At 45.0% G+C, this 21,036-nt stretch overlaps 1 protein-coding gene across 2 annotated transcripts in view; it reads right to left on the bottom strand.

Annotated features, from left to right (window-relative positions):
* LOC112995563 (myosin heavy chain, skeletal muscle, adult-like) overlaps positions 1-21,036 on the bottom strand; it is a 44,211-nt gene extending 23,175 nt beyond the window's left edge. For both annotated transcript variants that reach the window (XM_064522516.1, XM_064522517.1), the window contains exons 1-5: positions 20,498-21,036; positions 19,420-19,622; positions 19,082-19,177; positions 18,826-18,963; positions 1,872-7,179 (exon numbers count right to left, since the gene is read on the bottom strand). The gene's annotated coding sequence lies outside the window, so the exon portion shown is untranslated. The remainder of the gene's footprint in view (positions 1-1,871; positions 7,180-18,825; positions 18,964-19,081; positions 19,178-19,419; positions 19,623-20,497) is intronic.

Raw genomic sequence — 21,036 nt, 5'->3', positions numbered from 1 at the left:
GTCTCCACCCACAGTATATTGGCAAAGAGGGCTACCCTTCATGAGGAGGTCTGGAAAGTTGTTAACAGCAAGAGGCAGACTGAAACATCCTTGGTTGATGGGACATGGGAATCAGCTTTGGGAGTCCAATGTAGATGATGTGAACCAAGTGACCGTGGGCATGGAGCCAAGGGGAGGTAGGAAAACTGACTCCCATTCACATACAGAATGAAAATAATTCCAAGAGAAGAAGATCACCGGTAGGTGAGAAGAAAAGTAGGAGGTCTTCAAAAGAAAACTCAGAAAACTACAGACAGTAGCCTTCTGAAAGGAGGATTGGGAATGCTGCCTGATTGGTCAGGGTGTTGAGGGACTGCGGGACACACTGTCCCACCTAACACTGCATCAAGCCTTGGAGGACGTCCCCATTTGGCAGAAGGTTTCTGTGGGCAAGAGCTAGTAGCATATACAAGTCCACAGTGTGAATGTATGTGCTGGCTTCTGTTCAGAGAAGAAGAAACTATTGTTACTGTGGAGCTCCACTTTGAATTTCTGTGACCATCACGAACATTGACCTATTCCTATTTATAGCTCTGCATTAATATCTCAGTACCAGTGCAAACTCAAAAGTTAGCATAATGCCATTATGGGTATGCGGGCTTTGGTATCATGCAGTGAAACTACCCTGAAAGAGGATTGGTATTAATCAATCAATAGTCAGGAGGATTACTGAAAGCTAGCAGAATTCTCAGGCTGTTGTAGATGGAGATGCAGCCCTTACCTCAAGAACATTTTGCATACTGAGCTAAGCTAAAACTTACATATGTTAATAATTCTGCCCTGCAATTAAGCAGGCCTTTACAGATGACAGCAGATGTGCCTTATTACTCTTCCATGAGTTGAGCTCTAATACAAAAATAATCCTGATAGCTTAGACCAAGCAGGGTGAAAGGGCCTGACAGTGTTCAGCATTAAACAATCCAATGCTATTCAAACTGAATATCAAAGTTATTTAAGCAACTTCTGATGGAAGAATCAGCATTTGAAACACTCTTTTAGACAGTCAGAACAAGAAGATAAAATGTTAAAACATTGACTCCTTTCACTTGAAAATTCTAAGTTTAGATCCATGTCCTTTTTTTCCCTTTCCCATTAACTATGCAAAACCTAGAAAAGGAAAACCTCTTACTCAGTGTTTTCAGCAGATTTTTTTTTAGTTTCTTGTTGAGGGAAAAGTATTAAAGAGCAACGGCAGCTGTAACACTGCATGTGTTGTGAACACAGGCAATATATGTGAATGTCTACTGGGGAAAGACCATTGACATTTGTTCTAAATTTGTGGAAGTTGGAAAAGGGGGCAGGAGGGAAGTGCGAAAAAGACTGAGAGGATAACCCAGCACTCAGCATTTTAGAGTATGATATAAAAAGATCTGAATGGCACTGAAAAGATCAGTGAAGTGTTTGGTGAACTGGCCACACACAAGCATCCCTGAAGAGTATTCTAGGCTACACAGCATCTGCTTTGGATTTGTTTTAAGTTATAAAAAAAGATTATATATGTATATGTGTGTGTGTGAGCATATATATATATGTGTGTATATATATATTTTTAACGTAAGCTTATCTATCCCATCCAGGTGATTAACTTATGTGACACTGGCATAGTTGGCTTTCCAGCTTCTCACAAAGAAGCAGTCTGTAATTTGAAGTAGATGATGCAGATTTCACTGTAGTTTAACTCCAGAGGTCCCAATGAGTTACGTCAGAGAAAACTCTGGCCTATTTTCTGTATGCAGACAACAGGGCAGCCAAAAGGAAACTTGTCATTGAGAAGGAAGGGATCTGTTGAAAGAAAAAGTGTCATGATGCAAAAAGAATGAAATGGTTCCTACCAGCCATTAATTTTCTGCCAATCCTGTTTCCATCTCTGCAGGGCTGGACACCACTGGTACTGGAAACAAAACACAGCACAGTCAAGAGAGAGGAGGCTCACTGAAAGCTGTGTCTGGATACAGACTGTCCTGCACAGTAATGTGGTGTGGGCAAGGCACTGGAGTGCTGACATTCCCCTGGAGGAGAGGGGATTCAGGCATGCTGAAAATAGATCCGTCTTGAGATGGAGATCACCAGCTGCCTCACTTGTTGCCAGCCCTTAAGATGTGTATTTTCTTCCCCTGGGCCCAGTGGTTAGCTGACAGCCTAAGGAGTGGGAGGCTACGTTTTAGTAAGGCAGTACAGGTAAAAGTGGAACTACCTCAGACTGTCAGTATGTAGGACAGCGGGAACCTCCTTCTCATGCATATTCAGTGCCATCAAGCTCATGCAATGGAAACTTGAGAATGCACCTGTAGGAAAGGAGGTCTTGGAGTAGGATAAGGAATCTTTTCCCCTAGTCTGGTGGTCCCCAGTCTTTCACCCTGGGAACTAGTCTCAGGCCCTCTGCTCCTATAACCAGAACAGACTGCCCTGCCAGAGGCAGGAAGGAAAGATATATTTACAAACCTCTGACATCTGTTTGCACTGTCAGATCATGTTCTATGTCTGAAAAAAGTGACTGGAGACAACCATTTCTGGTCTTTTTTACTTTCAGCAACAAAACTCCCCATATCTTTTCTTGGTCATAATGTGCATTTAAGACTTTGTCCAACGGCAACTACTAAATTCCAGTTTGGAAGAGGAACTGCTGTTAAGTGCCCCCTTTTCCATTTCTAAAGCTGTGCAGTGTCACATGCTTTAAAGTCAATGCTTGCACTGCTCACAATTTTTTCACCTTATTGGCTGTCAACCTTGCTTGCTTCCTCTTTCCCACCAACTTTTCCCATACACCCGTTCCAAAAACAAGATGGAAGATCATCGGCTTTTAGGGAAGATTTTTTTTTCCCCCTGAAGAACACACATTCAATTGACATGAAGTTAAGAAGTCTATTTGGAAGATGGCACAAAATTCACCATCAAAGTTGTCAATAACACAGAAGTTCATTCCAGAGGGACATTAAAAAACCTGAAGGCTGGACCACTAGAAACCTTATGAAGATCAATATGGACAAGTGCAAAGTTCATACCTGGGAAAGAATAACCCCGAGTGTCAGTACAGGCTGGGAACTAACTAGTTCAGTAGTAGTGATACTTAAAAGGACTTGGGGGTTATGGCGGATGCCCAGAAGGATATGAGCTAAGAGTGTTCTCACTACAAACAAGACAAAGCAAGTAGTGGGCTGTGTTATGGTAAGTGTGGTGAACAGATCATAGAAAGTTATTATCCCTTTTCTTTGCCACTGGTGATCCTCATCTGAAATACTTTGTCCAGTTTGGGGCTTCCCAGTTCAAAAGGGATGTGAACTAATGGGAGAGCTACTAGGGCTAGGCTACTAAGATGGTCAAAGGCGTAGAAAACTAGTCCAATGAAGGGAGGATGAGAGGTACTCAGACAACTAGTATTCTGTAACAAGCACATTTCTACTATGTCTATGAAACCTTCATCGGCTTCCTCAGCTCCCAGTACGCTATGTTACTATATTTCTCATCCCTGCATGGAGCCTGTAATGCTTATGGGATACAGCAGACATCCCCTTTACCAGAGATCCCTCTGCATCCTCTGCTAGTCAGCCCCATGGGAGGCCGCTGAGAGCTCAGAGCTGCTAGACTTCTGCTCAGGTTGGAAGCCTTCTCCTGTGGACAGATGGCCCTGGAACTGATGAGTGGGCTCAGGTGCCCACTCACATACCACTGTCTCCTCTGACAGACCTACGGCCTCCTTTAACCAAGCACAGGTGCACCTGGGAGAGCAGAGCGCTGCAGTGCGTGTGTGCCCTGGCAGACCCGGAGGGTGTGCAGAGGGGAGGGCTGGCCTGCAGCCCTCTGAGTGCTGGGACAGGGAAATCCAGCCACGAAAGGGAAGAGATCAGGGGAGTGCGGAGGAGAGGAAGGAGAGAGACTAAGGGGTAGAAGATATAAGAGAAGCTTACGTTCCCATTCCATTTGTGGGGAATGAAGTGGGGAAAGAAGAAAAATGTTAGGCTGAGGATCTGATGAGGAAAGAAGGCCATGGGGGAAAAAAGGCAACGAGCTGTGGGGGAAGATAAGAGAGAGGCATTCATACTGCATGTGGAGGAACTGGTTAGTAGCGGAGTATTTGTGAAAGGGCTTCATCCATGTTGTGTGGTTTGGACTGTCTCTTCAAGCGCAGATAGAGCAAATCACGCCTTATCATCTCAAAGTTCTCAGGATATGAAAGACCATAGTTATCACAAGAACAACACAACTGCCAGCAGCCACGAGTCCCTTCTGGAAACACAGGTGGCTGCCTTTTGCGCCATGGTAGACTAGCCAGGCACAGCCCTGAGGCTCCAGGTTGGCTATGAGTATTGCATTTTGTGTAGTATAATTGGGGCTTCACTCCCCAAAAAACATTTCCACTGCAGATATTCACTGGGTGTGTCAGCACTCTCATGACAGCTGCCCCTAGGGACACACTGCTATCAGCCTGCCTAGCTGGGAGGCAAGCATCAGGTTCAGAAGATAGATATAAGGCAGGAAAACTGAAATAAGATACAATGAAGGAAAAAGCATTTTTGCTGCCCAGACATGGCTTTGTCCACAGGAACTAATCTCCTCTCCTCCCTGCCAACAGTCTGATTCAGCCCTCGGTTCAGCCCAATACATGCTGGAAATCCTGCATCCCTTCATCTTCCCACAGCAGGCCTGAGTGGCAGATATGGGGGACCAATGTCAGAATAGCCCTGCCTTCAGAACAGCACAGGGTACAGTCGACTGGAAGCTCACAGGTGGGCACAGACTCATTCTCTCCCCATTTCTCCTCTGGAGCACCATGTTAGAGAAGGATCTCTGTCTGCACTGCCTTGTGGCGTCCCCGGACATCTGCACCTCATGCCCATATCTTTCAGACCTACCCACAGCAAGACAAACAGCTAAGTTTCTATAGTAAGAAAAGATGGGTTGACACCTGAGTGATCTGAAAAATCCCAGGCCACTGCAGTAAGACAGAGAGGTGGAAGGACTGTTCTATAGTCATGAAGGGCTTGCCCTACCAGCCTGTATGAAAAGCTGCTTGTTTCCTGTCTTTCTGTAGCACTGGAGAGATCAGGAGAGCAGCTCCTCAGTGCATACTGAGGGAAATCTCTCTAACATCACAGACTTTTTGTTGCCCTTGCAACCAGAATTTCACTGTTCATAGCTGTGCTAACAATCCTGAGCACTTGTGAACACAGAAAGTTGTGGTGCAAAGCTAGAGATCTGCTAAATACCTAATGTGACCAGGAGGCCAGGGTATGGGGAAACAGACTCCAGTGATAACCAGGGCTGTCACCAAGCCCAGTGCTGTAGTTGGGGTGTTCCAGTCTGGCTGGCAGATGTGAAACTGATTCACGGTGCCAAGTGCACCCAAAGCCTTTCTCAGCTGGGAACCCAAGCTCCTAAAGGATCAAGAGCCATGTGCTCTCTGTACAGTTTCCACTATTTCCCATGTATAGGGGTAAAACCAAGAACAAAACCTTAAAAGATCCACAGACAGGTCACCAGCAAGAAGCCACTTATCTGGGCTCCTCTGTCTCATGCCAACCCATCCCACAGGGAAATTCCCACTCCTGCCTCCTCTGGGTTGTCATTGCCTGGACTGTAAGTAGCTGGCAGCTCATAGCATCTATCAGCTCTCATCATCCTTTGTAAGGAGGCTCCAACTCTGGGTGTGTGCTCCCTACTTCTGGATGTAAAAGGCCACAGCAGCAGTAAGAATCTTATTTTTCAGGAATAACAAGTCTGGTTTGCAGGTGATCTGGACAGTGCCTGGTCTCATGGTTATCCTGGAGCACAGTGCTGGGCTAGTTTATTAATCTAGGTTTATAAGCTAGGCAGTCAGCACATAGGTATGCTGGATCAGGCAAACAGAGGTAAGTGAAGGTGAAGAAGGGGGAGGTGTGGGTATTGTGGGAGAAGAGCAGAGGGTACTTATGGGGAAATACAAGAATTACTTGCTTTTGAGTGTCTGACTACAGCAAACCTACAGGCTGAAGAATCTCAAAAGCAGGAACCAATTTTCCATTGTTAAACAGTCTTATTAGAGTCCCTGAATATAATACATTTTTTTTATTTTTCTTCAAAGTATGCTTATTTAGCAGTAATGCGTATAATTTTTGTTACTCTTTTCTTTGTCTAATTTTTCTTTTCAAATATCCATGAGTAGTGATCACTGTGAAGTATTATAATGCACATTTTGACAGAAGACATTTTTATCCAAACCCACTCTGGTTCATTAGTATGGAGTTAGGTTAAAGCTGAGCTCACAGAGATGGAACCACACCGCTGACTGCAACTGATAGGATTCCTCTTCTACCTTTACCCAAATGAAAGTGATGTGTATACTCTGAGCTGGTCTTCTGGCTCCTTTTATAGTCAAGGAAGAATAGACACCTCCAAAGGACAGCTCAGAAACCTATCTTAGCTTAGGGTAATCTCTCCTCTGGAGGAGTCTGCTCCTCCTCATTGACTATAGAGGGTGCCCAGACTTATAGCTAGGTTGCAAACCTGCTACTTACTGAATGGCTGATGATGGGAGATTAACCACACCATGGACTGCTGTGTCAAGATTTTGGTTTGATCCAAAGACTCTCCTATGATTCTGGCTTGATATTGTGCAAGGCATCAGATCCAAACTCTCACTGTGAACTTCAGATGATATGGGAATATAAAGCAAGGTACCTTTTTAAGACAACTTTTCTTAAAAATATCCTCTATCTTATATTTGAGAAAAAGTTGTAAATTTTGATTAGACAATAGTTAAAAACTGTCACATCAGTGAGGTTCTGCAGCAGCTCCCCACCAGGGACAATGGAGACAAAAGAAGTAAAACTTTCATGATGAATATCCTGAAAGTGTTTACAGCATCATCGTCTCCAATAGCAAAAGAGTGATTTAGGGATTTGGATTTCCTTCCTAGGTTCCTACTCTACACCTGACTGCTTTCTAGCAAAATGTGGAAACATAACCTGTCCCTTGCTACTTTGAATACTCACCTGTAATGCAAAGATATTTATGCAGTAAGCTAGATAATTTAATATTAAAGAAGTCAAATCAAGAAGCATGGGGCTTAAAGTAGATTAGTTTAACATACCAAAAACCTCCACAGTCTCTCAACAGCTTGCAACGGATTCTGCAGAAAGACAATCTCATACCTTATTTCAGCTCCTACAACAGAAGAACAAATTAGGAGGATTTCTCAACCACTGGGAGGTGGATTCATTTCCTTTTTTGGCAGCAGGATTGAGGTGGTAGAAATGGCGTCCCTCCACCCTCCCCCAGCTTTCAGGTCTGCTCTCCATGGAATAAGCTGGAGAGAGATCTCATATATGACATCAGTGTTACTTATGTGTTGGGAAAAACATTGGCAAGGAAGTGCTGCAGCAGTTTTGCTGACCCCCAGTTCAATAGCAAAGGTTTTAACAGGCATGAACTCATCAGAACTACCTGGAAGCATTTCCTGAATGGTACCATGCAGTCAGCACCATGCTCCCAGCTCAGATGTGTACTGTCCATCTTGCACTGCAACAATATCAATCAGTCCCCCAAAGCTTTTGGGAAAAGGAAACAGTGAGTAGGGCTGTGGTTTGGCATACACACTCATACAGGAGCATTAGGGGAGAGAAGATCAGGAAAAGCCTCATTGCCCCATCCCAGCACACAGGCAGCACAGCTCAGTTAGTCCTGGCCTGTTTCCATCTGCAACCAGAGCAGATTATCACCAACCTGCTTAGCCTACAGAGAGAGTCACACCTGGAGAAGTCTAGACGCTACTCTTGACATGTGTGATATAGACATTTGAACTAAAGTGAAATGAAGTCAACCCTGCATGTGCTGGGTACTTACTGCTGATTACTCTGCCCTGCTTCAAGCTAATCAGCTTGCTGGGTGACCGGTTTCCAGACCCTCATAAAGCACAGTGAATATTCCATGAGATCTTATTTATATACATCTGCTCAATGCTTATGTACACATCAATGTTCGATACATTACCAGCTCTCTCTAAACACTGTGTTACAGAGGTGACAGACTTGGTGACAAGTAGCTTCACTTGGACATGCAACTCTCATTTATAAGTACCAAATATGACCGGGTGTAGAGTAATTTAGAGATTTCTGTCCATCTGTTGCATGTTATTTATTGTCAGAGGAATTAGCTGCTGGGGATCCAGGCCTGCAGCTAGTGGGGCAGACAAGTGAGAACTGTGACCGTTATTTCTGGGAGAAGCTATTTAGCACTACCCACTGTTCCTGTATGCCTTCCCGTGGTGACAAATCTGGCTTTGCACAACTCTGGCACTGGCAAAGCCACTTTGCTATGATGATTATGCTCCTCCACTGCTTCAGAAAACTGCTGACTATAGCAGGTTTTTCTTAAACAGCAGGCTTTTGTTTCACTTTCTTTCTTCCCTCCCTGTATTTCCCCAGGGCTTCAGAGAAATTTACTCCAAAATAACTTGCTCTGCTGACTGCTTCTCAAAACTTATCATCAGTCCATTTGAGAGGATGTAAAATAGTGGCTGTGTGTGGCACTCTGTTCATCCTCTAGCTGAGGACAATATCTCTGTAAGGCTTGCTCAACTGTGGGAAAATCAGAGCAGAAGGACAGCATCATGCAGAGATACTGTCTCATAAATTTGAGAATATATGGGCAGTCACACCATCCCAGAGCAAAGGTCCAGCTGGTGGTTTGTGCATGAGTGTATATTGACTGACTAGTGAAAATCCAATTTCACTTTTTCCAAAGTATTCATAATTTTATATATAATTTTATGTATTTTATGTATATATATATGAATATGTATATATTCATAATTTTAAGTATATGATCTTCCCTCCTGGCTGATGTTTCCCCAAAGTGAAAGGTCATAACATGAACAACCTGTCCCTGCAGCGCTCCTATCAACTTTCTCGTTTTTCTTCGGACTCTTCCTAGTTGCACAGGGCAGAACCGCAGGTAGTAGGTGATTTGTGGGCCTAGTAAAATGATATTTATTTTGTTCTCTGTTATTTTCATAGTAATTCCTAATATTCTGTTTGCCTTTTGTAGCCACCAGTGAGCACTGACTCGATATTTGCAGGCAACTATTCACTATTCTGGCAACCTTTGTGTTTCCTAATCCTGGTTCTCCTTTCAGAGAATGAATTTCTGTTGTGTCAGGGATGTTGTATGGACAGAGAAGTCAATGTTCTGTTTCAGCTACATAAAGGTTTTTATGACTAATGATTATACAGCCTCCTCTACAAGGATGACATCTTAGTGGCTTTCAACAAAGTGAGAGTGAGTGACACTCAGGAGTGGCCAGCTAACAGAGAGACAGAACCAGCTAACAGAGTAGAGGAGAGACAGGTAAACCAGCAACATAGTACTTAAGGATGAGCAGCTCTTGAATGAGTGTCAAAGTTGCACCATTACTCAGACTCCCCATGTTCCCAGCAAACATCAGCAGAAGAGGCCTGGGTCCTGGCTGAGGAGGTGACATTCAGAATGTCCTTTCCATCACCCACCAAAGCAGCTGAGGGTCTCCTGTTACAGAGCAGGGGAGTGCGGTGGGCAGGCTGGGAGGCCTCAGGATAAGACAAAGAAAAAAAAGAGCAAGTGGCGAAAGGAGAGGGAGGGGGAGGGAAGGAAGATCAGGATTAGATGCGTAATATTAGCACCAGCAGCAACTGGATCTTAAAAAAGAGAGCAAGAAATGTCTTCGTTTGCTGACACTCATCTGTGACAGAAGCAGAAATACCACTGCTGGGCAGATTTCAGTGCTATAAGTGGAAATATAATTACACTGGAATTTGTATAAACCTGTTCACGTTAAACATTAGACTTTTGAAGGTTAAGACACCCCCGCTGGATGACCACACTGAGTGCCAGAATCACTGCAATGCAGTTACCAACACGATACGTAGCAGGATTTTCTAGTGGTATTTTCCAAAATAACTTCTCATATTGCAAAAGAAGTTCCTTTTGCATTCTCAGGAAATTTGTCAATAACCTCATACTTTATGTTGGCAGATAGATTTCCTTGGTCATCAGCCTAAATGTTCCTTAATTGTTTTCAGAGCATCCATCTGAGATGCAAAGGGAAGGGTACAAGCCCCTGCTCCCCTGAAGAGAAAAATCAGTTTGCAAGACAGAACAGCCCCAGCAGGTGAAAACGATGGAGACATGCCACCAAATCGCCAGCAGCCAGGGTCTCAGAGTGCTCGTGCCTCATGTGGGAAACTAGCAATTAGGGGGTCTTACAGTGCTAGTATCCCCGCATCCTGAGGAGATTCCCTCCCCTCCCTTCTAAAAGCTTTCTCTCCAAGTCACTTATCACAGAGTATTTGTGAAGGTCTGTGTGTAGTCCAGAGGGGAAGTGGACATTGTTTTAAATCTGAATAAGGATTCTGCTCAGGGAAAATATATCCCATATCCTCTCCAGCTTGAGATGCAGAGCCAACTTTGCTTGCTCAGTCACTGCTTTGTCAAGCAACACAGATGCATATCGCTTTCCTCCCAGATCAGCCCCTCCAGGTCCCTCAAATTGCCTGCTGCTCTCTGAGAATTCCCTTCAGTTTGCCAGTATCTTTCTGGAGCAGGATGCCTCATTGGCTCTCAGAGCAAAGCTGTCCCATGACCCTGCACTACTGTCTTCCTCATACATTTGCTAAGCTTGGCCTTTGCCTCTTTGTGCCCCAATTCCAAAGTTTTCATGCATGCTGAATCATATTTTCTGCCAGCAGTACTGTCCTGACTTCAGAAGGGCTGCTGGCATGCATGGGGCGGTGGTGCCTGCTCGCAAGAAGATACAAGGGCACTGGCATGCAATCCTAAAAGCAAGGCTCAATGGCTAGATGATTTCCTCCTCCCATGGGGTGTGATAGGAGCTCATGGGGTGAACTGTTGAATTTGGCTTTACTGACAAAGGGTGTCTGAAGGGAAATGTTTTCTACCATTTGTACTGCTATTCTTAAACTGCTGCTTTTGAGCTCAAGAGATCCCCTGCAGTCCATATAGAACAGAAGCTGTATATGATCCCATCAGCTGCATCTATTTTAAACTTTCTCTAAGAGATGTTTGTTTATGGCCACTATGGATTGATGCTTTTCTCAAGACCTTTGCACCAGCACCTATCAGGTGACAAGCAGCCCGTTTCCACAAATAGAGTATCAATGCAAAATGATTCTCATTCTCTACAAAGCAATGAGCATTCATGTTCCATTTCCCTCATATCAATGTTCCACTTTGATCCTGATAATCCAGTAGGCTTTATAGTGGTGGCCATCAGTGAGTTTTTATTCCTGGCCTCTGCTCCTGGTCTCCTCAGAACATGCTGTGTGCACCATCCTCCCCCGCCTCAGACCCACTAATTCGGTCCTTTCTCTGTTACACATCTACACCCCCCTTCCCAGGAGGGGAGGAGTGGCTAATGCCGCTCAGAGCTGCTCAGTCCCTGCTCTCATCTCTTCTTCCAGTTGTGGGTTCCTTTTTTTTTTTTCTTCTTTCTTTTGTAGATTCTTCAGCTTCCAGAAAATGTATGCATGGGTAGTAGCCAGGAGCTAGGCTCACACAGACTGACAAGTTCAGGTCCCTGCAGTGAGGGCCACAGGACCAGGAGCGGCACCTAACTTGGGCCACTCTGCACGTCCCCATCCATGTACTCCCTAGAGACTAGAGACAGTGGTAGCTGTCACAGCCAATGAACCACAACCCAGGCTACTTTTCCTGCTCTGGGAGTAGGCTAGGGACAGCTGAGGTCTGGCAGTGTCTGGCAGCTTCCACACTCCAGCAGGGGACAGTAGTCCCTGTAGTCATTAAACTTATTAGGTAGTTTCCTCTGGGAAGGCATGGAGTTAGCCTGGCTTTTCATAGCCCCCTCCTAATATATTTTGTGCTCCTGAATTTGAGAAAATGCCTGGGGATATTTTCTTCTCAGGAGTGCAGCCAGCACCACACAGCAGTGTGTGGGCATGAGTGAATTTTGTCCCATGAGCAGTATTAACAAAATAACACAGTTTTACTTTACAGATTAAATATAATGAATCATTTCTTCAAAACTAAAATTAAGCTTTAAAAAGCTCCATCAAGGTGGGTTTAAATCAGGTTGTCAATTTCAGATTATTATTGTAGGGTTTCCAAACAATTTCTTCTCAGATTTTTCCTGACCCTCCTTCCCCAAACCTGACACTGAGATGTCATTTCTTCTGTCCCCTCATCCCCCACTATTTAATCACTTTTCCTTTTTCCTCACCACATCCATCTCCTTCTCATCATCCCAGACACCTCACTGCACTCCCAAGTACTGTATAAATCCTACCTCAGCACTGTGGTTACTCTTACTTCCTCTATTTTTCACGTCTCAGCTAATTAATTCTTTCTACAAGAGCCACGTGAAGGTGATTTTAGTTGCTCACATTACACCTAATGCACTGGGGCCCCAATTCTGTATTTGATCTGAATATGTCCATGGGCTGCTCCTGCTCTACCTGGATGAGCAAAGGGACATGGCTTTCTGCAGCACTGCTGGCCCTCCTGACAAGCTGGGCTGGAGGAAGCTTGGAGCAACCCCCAGTTCTGTCTTCTTTCTCACCCAGGAGAAGGACTCATGAATGAGGGTCCTCCTCCTGATCAGCAAAAAGGGCACTTTCAGGGCCACAGTGTTGAAGAGAAGTGATGTCCCCAACTCCAAATCAATTCCCAACTGGGAATCAACATTGGGATCAAATGACCATGCCATGTCCCAGGAGAACACGGTGAGAGCCCAGGTACTGGGTTTGCACAGTGTCTTTAAAGGGGGCATTCTTGATATATGCTCTTACAAGTGAGAGCACACTCAGGCCTGCTGCTGATTTTAACATTTTGGCTGAGAAAGGAGCTGTGCCTGCGCAAATCTTTCTGAGATAAGAATAGCATCTGCCATCTTAGGGCACAACACAGTTGTCCTACCCTGACGTGGCAACACATTGCGGTGAGATATAGAAGACAACCTACCCGCTGAGGAATGTCTTCGAGAGCTATTAGTGGAAGCGTATCATCTACAGAAACGGGCATGACCCAGCTCAGGAGTCTTGCAAGGGGCGGCTATTCTTAACTCTGGACTCTGAGGATGAAGGGAGACGAGTGACTGAGTGATCCTCCTGGCAGGGGCAAGCTCCAGGGCTCTGCGGGCAGCCCCCACTGCCTTGTCCCCCCTTCTGGGGACAGACTCTTCACTTGCGACATCCCAGCCGATCGGCTGTTGTAGCCCCGGGTGCCAGGAGGGGCTCATTCCTCCCCGGCTTGGGCTAGAGGAGGCTGTTGGGTGATCTGCTGGGATCTCACAGCCCAGGATCTGTGAATTTGCTGGGGACACAAGACCAGGCCACAGTCCCACAAACACTGCGCAGCTGGGCTTATGAAGCCCTCCCTGAGGGCGTGCACTGGTCCCTGAGCTTGGGTCTTGCTGCTGCCTATATGATCAGCTGGCCGAGTCACTCTCCCTCAGGGTTTCAGGCTCACAAGGGCCAATGCACAGCAAGAGTGTATCAGGCAGAAACAGGTGGTCAAGAGGGTGAATATGTATTAAGTATCTTAAAAGGTTCTGCCACTGAATGTGAAGCCACAACCTTAGGGGATAGATCTGATGCCAGCTCCTGTCAAAATGCCCCTTGGCACAGTCGCAGCTTCTTGACCTGTTACTAGCTATTTCTAGCACTCCTGCAGCTGAAAACTCAGTTGATTCAACCGACAGAGCAGAGGCACAATTATTCATTGACAGGCAGGTTATTTTTTCCACCAGGCTAACGAGCTAAGCTGACTCCTCCAACAACCCCCAGTGGTCTGGCTTTGCAAGACACCTCCATGCTAGCTGGGCCCAGCCCAGGCATTATCACAAGAGAGTGCAAGTGAGCATAAGTGGTGTGAACAGCCTCTCCTGGACAGCTTGCCTAAAGGTCAGGCTGACTATAAGTCAAAAACTTGATCCCTGCCTCTTGTCACCATATGAGGAGGCTCAGTTTTCTACAGTACAGCCTTGCCAGGCAGATCCTTAGCCAGGATCTTAAACAAATTTGTTACAAACTTCTTTCTGGATGTAGTGTGGTGGCAGGCTGTGTAGTGGGAATGTCAGCTACAGTTCCCCTGCATTTTCCTCAGAGACTCTCCAGCAGCCATTTGTTTCTGCTTGCGCTGCTGGCAGCTGGGGCTCTGCACTGAACCATCACTCTGCGCAGAGTGGGCCATGCTTCCTTGGTGTAACTGGGGCTGTGAAGCTTTCTGACCTTGGCCAATTCTTTCAATCTATTTTATTCTTACGGCATAAAACTGACAGCACACAATGCTGACCGCAGGCCTTACGTACTGTCGTGTTACTACCAGCAGGCCGTAAGTCTGTAGTCACGCTGACATGCTACAGGAGCCTCAGCTCCCAGTCAGACAGTCCAGACCTACAAGCACAGACACTTTATGCCCATGCAGACACCACAGCCTCCAGATACGTTCAACCTGGGGACTTAAGGCTGCCAGCTGAGAAAGCCAGGCTCCCCCATTTGCCTGCTATTCCACCAAACCTGTGGTGAGTCAGAGCCAAAGCGCTAACCCAGAAGAAAGTAGGTTGGGAGTTCACTGAGTACTTCGAACTGGGAAAGAATTCCTTTGACTGCAGAAGGGAGATGGTGAGGTGAAGATGGTGGTTATCCTGCCAAAGCCACATCCCCCTAGAGCCACATTTCTTCTGGCATTGCCAGGTCTGCCATACTCTGCACACTGTGCTTGAGCAGGTGAGAAAGAACCTCAGAGACTGTGTAGCTGGGGCATCAGCACCCAAAGAAGTTTACTGAGCACCAGAAGAGGGAAAGGATGGCTAGGAGGCTTATATTACAGCTGATATTTGGATATTCTGTAAAGATTAATGGCAATCCCGTGATTCGGATTGCTAGACTTTCTTAGCAGTCAGTAGAGTTATTTCCCATCAGTTTTGCTCAGCCACTCCTAAGCAATTACAGCTATTTTTCTACAGTTCTGTGAAGCTGGATGTTGTACTGCGTAAGCAGTAATTTGACACTGTGGGCCAGGCTCAGTGACATGATGTAAGAGCAGAGCAGGACTTTGGATTGCATCCTTAAACATAGCAGTGCTGCAGTGAGCCACTGAAAACAGGATGCGGGCAGTCTTCTGAGAAAGCTCTGCTTCCAGCCAGCAGAAGCGGAAACATAGGTAAACCCTTGGGAGAACAAAAGAGTGACACATCCATATCGTCCCATGTGGCAAGAAAAACTGAGATTCTGTCCTGATTCACAAATCCACATACCCATAACAATGGATGGACGTTGGCAACTGAAGGCCCCTCTTGAAAGGTTCACACTGCTGGTGCAGTGTTTAGGGATACTTACGTGGTGCAGTTTTTAGGGATACTTATGGCTAGACTGACTGAGAAGTGACTGGTCATTATGGTCCACAGTGTGTGTGGATCATTACTAAGCATTCAATTTAGCATCTTATGAGGTTATTTTTTCAGTGGAGTGAGTGGAAAGCCTGGACCAGTACATAATGATCATTATCAAACACTCCTAAGGGAATGTGAAAACTCATTTGGAACTAGAGAAGTAGTTCACAGACCACTGGAGGGCCAAGTCAGCGAGGAAATAGGTAACCCTCCATACTACTCAAGCCGGCAAAACCTCTACTGATCTAGTGCTGGGATCTGAGGGAAACAGTTAATCATTTGAGCAAAAAGAAATCCCTGCACTCATGTCTGCAGACGATCTGCTTCGCATGTCTTAGAACAGAATGAACAACAGACTGATGACAGCAGAGTCAGTCTGCAAGCTCTCTGGTCTGAGGACACAAGCAAAGAACTGCCTTAGGTTTTACAGCAGCCTGGCATTTGACTCATTCATGGTAAACAGTCGTGAAGATCTGAGAATAGGAACCAAAGTACTAAACATGATTGCCCCAGTGAATGAGAGAAATATCTGGGTTTCAGGATGTTTTTATCAGAATTAGAGCTCACTTCCAAGCTAGTCTCATAGATGAAACCCACTCAGAAGCTCAAAATGCTGAATGTATTTATGTTCCAAATATCCTCCATTTATTTCAAACCACATTTCAGATCTGAAAGACAGTATGCTCACTTGTTTGGCTGCTACTGTGTGGCACCCATATTTCCACATGAATGTAAAATAGTCTTTTTTATTCAATAACGAAGGCTGTGAATGGCTAGGCTTACCAGCCTAATTCCTTTGTATAGGTATGAACCTTGCACAGGCTTGCTAACTCAGCAACATGACAAGCCAGAGTGCCCTGTAGAATAGAATCAAGAAAGGATATAAGAAGATGTGACTGAGTACAGGAGGTAAAAAGGAGAAGCTCAACTTTGGTGATCCCACCTGTAGTCATGTAATGCCTGCATGCAACGTTATTAGAGGATGCCAAAGAAATTGACAGTAAGTGGGAACCCTCCTATCCCAAGATCATATGCTCTAAACCTTGCAACTGAAAAAAAAGCATATTTCACCAACAAACTAAGCTACAGAGAGAGGGATGCTGTGTGGTACGCTCTGAGAACAACTCCAGCAGCAATAACTACATCTAGACATACTAAGGAGAGCTAGAACCCCAAGTAGGTTGGGACTCGACCAACTTTCTGAAGTGTGGTTGGCTACAAGGAGGTTAGAAATCCTTGGTTTATAATGCAGATAGATGGCTGAAGGCTCATGGGCTGGACCAGTCTTGTTCTGTGCAAAGATGCAACAGTGAAACTAAGCATGAATGCTGCAATTTTGTTTACACTGCATGTTTGACATATCACATCTGCTAGTACAGTAGTTTCTTCTCAACTTCATTTGACAAATTCAGGACATCTGCATTCAAACAGGAGGCATGTAGGAAACCTGTGTGAACACTTAGATTTTAGGGTCAGGACAAAATTGTTCACACATGGGTTTGGGTCTTACCAGCACTAAAGCTTAAACCCAGAGTTTCAACTACGCTTAATTTACAAAGAAAATGGCTCTCATTTAGACATCATCATTTGGAGCTTCTGAAATTGCAAATACCTACTTCATTGATACTGGTACAGCAGCAGATTGACAGAAAGTGCTTGTGTCTGTAAGCAAATGAAATATTATGGAGGACCAGTGGCACAAAGTCTAGTTGGAGGCCTGTAGCCAGCAGTGTTCCCCAGGGGCTCAATACTGGGTCCGATCCTGTTCAACTTATTCATCAATGACCTGGATGAAGGGACAGAGTGCACCCTCAGCAAGTTTGCTGATGATACAAAACTAGGAGGAGTGGCTGATACACCCGAGGGCACTTTTCTAAAGTGCTGCTTACTGCTGCAGTGTCTAAACAACGTGTGGACCCCTCTGGGGCAAGGAGTATTACAGCACTTTCAAAAGGGAATGTAAAGCATGGCGGGAGTAAAAGGATCTATGATCTATTGGATCTATTAAAAGATTTAGGCATTACAATGTTTATTTTTCAGACCACCGAGAGTAGAATCCAGAATTTGCGCTGGGTGCCCAGGCTCCCTATAGTGCATAGTATCAAGTACCTCAGATCAGGATCTGAAACTAAAGCACATTGCATGGAGAGTTGCCCATAGGAAACATGTTTAACCTAACTTTACCTGGAGCTAACCAATAGGAGATATCGGAAATCTTGTCCCTGTCAGCGCTTTCAATTCAATTCAAAATTCACCATTCCCTCTGTAAGGTAACCTCATGTCTAGAGCTTTTGTTCAGGAAGTGGGAGACCTGGACTCAGCCCTCCGAGTGTCTCAGTGGGGGTCTCAGCAGCATACCCTGACAAGCACTGAGGAGTCAAGACCCTTTACCGGAACATGCTGAAGTAGCTCACTGAAAGTTGTAGAACCAACACTGGTATCCAGCTCTTTCAGTCCCCAGGCCAAAGCTTTCAGGTGAAGCATGTCCTCCACAATGTGTCTTTTAGAGTGAAAATGTTGTATGAGGAAGAGAAGGCTGTGGGTAAGCAGGAGGCAGTCTTGTTCTTCATTTCCTAGATGTGTGCTTTGGACACTAGCAATTTTTGTGAATGGTGGACTGAGGTTGTTTCACCTTCAGCCACAAACTGAGTGAGACTAGGGCAGTGAAAAGGCGTTACATGTGCTGATACATTCAGAAAAGCAGGCTCTGGATCTCGTACCAAACAGTCTTAGAATGGAGATAGACAACTGCCAGGGAAGCTCAGCTAAGGATACAGTGCTGTTGCATACTCAGACTATTTCTAGGTCAGAACATAAATTCTGCCTAAGACTAACAGCCAGAACCACAACGTGTACATTAGACTTTCCCCGCAGTATTCTTAGTGAGCCAAAGAGTTGAGAGATGTAGGGAGCAGCATGGGAGAAAAAGAAATAAGTTCTTCCTACCAACGGCTGCCTGGCCAGAAGGAAAGAGGCCCAGGGCACTGGAGGTCAGAAGTGAATTCAAACTGAGAACATATAAAAGTGTAAGCTAAAGAAGTCTGCAGCCCAGAGGGGAGGGATCGTGAAAGGTAAGCTGGAGTGCAGTTTTCCCAGAATCTCCTACAAGATCAGCCAAGTAAGTTTTCATAGATCATTTACTAAAGAAAAGCTGTTTTGGGAATGTTCAGAGTTAGGTTAGTTCTCATTTCTTTCCCTTCATGAAGAAGTTTCTTAACTGATGAAATTGCTGTGATGACGCTAGCAAGAAGGAAACACTCAGTACCAGTTTCTGAAATGCAGAAGTCCTCTTTCTAGAGCTGTCTTTCCTGCAAGATGGCTATATCTGCCAATGAACCATGTGTCTACTGGTTGACTTGCTTGAGCATTCAAAACAAATTGCACACCTGACTCCTGCATTAAAGGCTTACCTTTGTAGCAGGAAGTTCTCAGGTCTTAGCTCTGAGCTTTTTGAATCACGTCTCAGCAATATCTGCCTGTTCCTCAGCCTCTTCTAGCTTATCCTGTACTTTGCTGAATTTGTAGACATGAGTATTAGCTTTTTCATCCTGAAATGACAAAACAAAAGAAATTAAAACCATCCAGCAACATCCTGAGGCACAGAGCCAACATTTGAAATGACAGTCCTAGAAAAATCTGAGTATTTGCTTCAGTTCAGTGACTTACAGCTTCCTCAGCTTGTCCTTTGTAGGATAGGACTTTCATCTGCAGTTTATCTACCAGATCTTGTAACCTCATCATGTTCTTCCTGTCTTCTTCATTCTGTTGAAAGGAAATGTGCAATTATATGTCCTTGGGAGAGAACATTAGGAGAATTGCTTTCTAATTACATCCACCTGGAAAGTAAGCTCTTCGACATGCCATTCATATTTGCGAATGTTTTTCATAGTCTCTAGAGCTTGTTTATGTTCTCCTTCCAGCTCAGGTTCTAACTCTTGGATCTGGAGAATCAATCAACAGTTGACTTGGACTCACACAGGACAGAGAGCGGAAAAGTCATGTACCTTTGAAACTCATGTTCAGTGTTGGCAACCATCATGGAATAGATCTTCTGGAGCCGCTTCTTGCCTCCCTTCAGTGCCAGCTGCTTGGCCTTTTCCAGACAGAGCTGCACATCCTTCACCATCCCAACCAGGTTCTTCTTCACCCTCTCCAGGTGGGCGCTGGTGCCTCGCTCCTTCTTCAGCTTTTCTGCCATCAGGGCTGCCTTGGAACAGAAATCACACAGGAAACTGGAAGAATACAAAAGAGCAGGGCATGCTGTGCACTGCCTGAGGATTTACTCCTGGTTCCTGCCAAACCTTCCTACCATCACATTTCCTGCTTAATTCTTTTCAAGATGTGATAGTGACAGAAATATGACAGGAAACAGCAGGAAAAAGGATGGGGAACTATCTATCTTGCTGCACACACAATGCTTAGAAGGACAGAAAGGGTGATAATAGTTCTATCCCACTGTATGGCAATAACTATGACCTTCATGGACACCCAGATGTTGCAGGGTAAAGCGAGAGCCATAGCTCAGCTGTGGGAGCAGGGCATGGCACAATGGAAGGACTTCTCTGCATATCATGTCTGGACTTTAACAGAGTCTCTGCCCTGTGCCTGAGCACATTCCGTGTTATTGCCACAATAGCCTGGATTGTTACAAGGAAAATAAAATAGTTTAAAACAAAAAGTAGTTTAGAAAGAAAATATTTTAAAACAATTTATATGGTACTTAAGACAAAACAAGGGTATGTTTTACTCTCAAACATTTAATTAGTATACAATCAAAGGAAACATTCTGGTGAAATATTGAGTATCATTATTTACGAATAATGTTAAATTCAACAGATTTGTCAGCAAATTACCTGAAAAGGTCAAAGAGATTGAGAATGTGTGTGGAGGGACCACCTGACACTTTTTGCCTCGGTAGGCCAACACCACCTCTGGGCTGTACTCCGGCAGCCACTTGTAGTGGTTGACAGTGACACAGAAGACACTTGAGGAGGTTGGCAGAAAAGAAACAGAACAGGAGAGTCACTGAAGTCCATCTCCCTAGCACCTGGATTTTCTGCTTTGCAATCAAAGGGAACTTACACAGATCATCCAGGAGCTGTAGCAGTCCTTGAGGTTATACAGGACAGCAGGTTCATGTAGGCAGGTCAGCATATCTGCATCTTCAATTCTGCCAAACCTAGGGGGGTTCATGACATACACATCATCAGGTCTGACAGCAGCCACCTATAATTCAGAAGAGAAAGGGTTAAAATTGATTCGGCAACACTAGATGCCCTTCTGTGTACACACAGACAGACACAGAGAAGTTATAAGGCTTCTCTAACTCAGATTTTTCTTTTGGATTAACTATGCAGAACAAGACAGAGTGATTGCAGCAGATACTGCTGCCTGCTGGGAACCCTACAATGCTGGCAAGTTTAGAGGATACAAATTTACTGTCCTGAAATGGCTGTATCCACGCAACCAGAATTTGTGCTGGACCAGATCTTTCTACACACGCTGCTTTCTACACATCGCCTATGAACCTCAGGCCACTGCTCCTCGTGGCTGTAATAAACAGAGGTAGGACTGAAACTGGTGCTGGTCCGTCTGCCTTTCAGCCACCAAGATACATGCTG

Source organism: Dromaius novaehollandiae, chromosome 18 (genome assembly GCF_036370855.1).
Source record: "Dromaius novaehollandiae isolate bDroNov1 chromosome 18, bDroNov1.hap1, whole genome shotgun sequence".
Taxonomy (NCBI): domain Eukaryota; kingdom Metazoa; phylum Chordata; class Aves; order Casuariiformes; family Dromaiidae; genus Dromaius; species Dromaius novaehollandiae.
The sequence above is the reverse complement of the archived record's forward strand: the minus strand, read 5'-3'. Positions and strand labels throughout refer to the sequence as shown.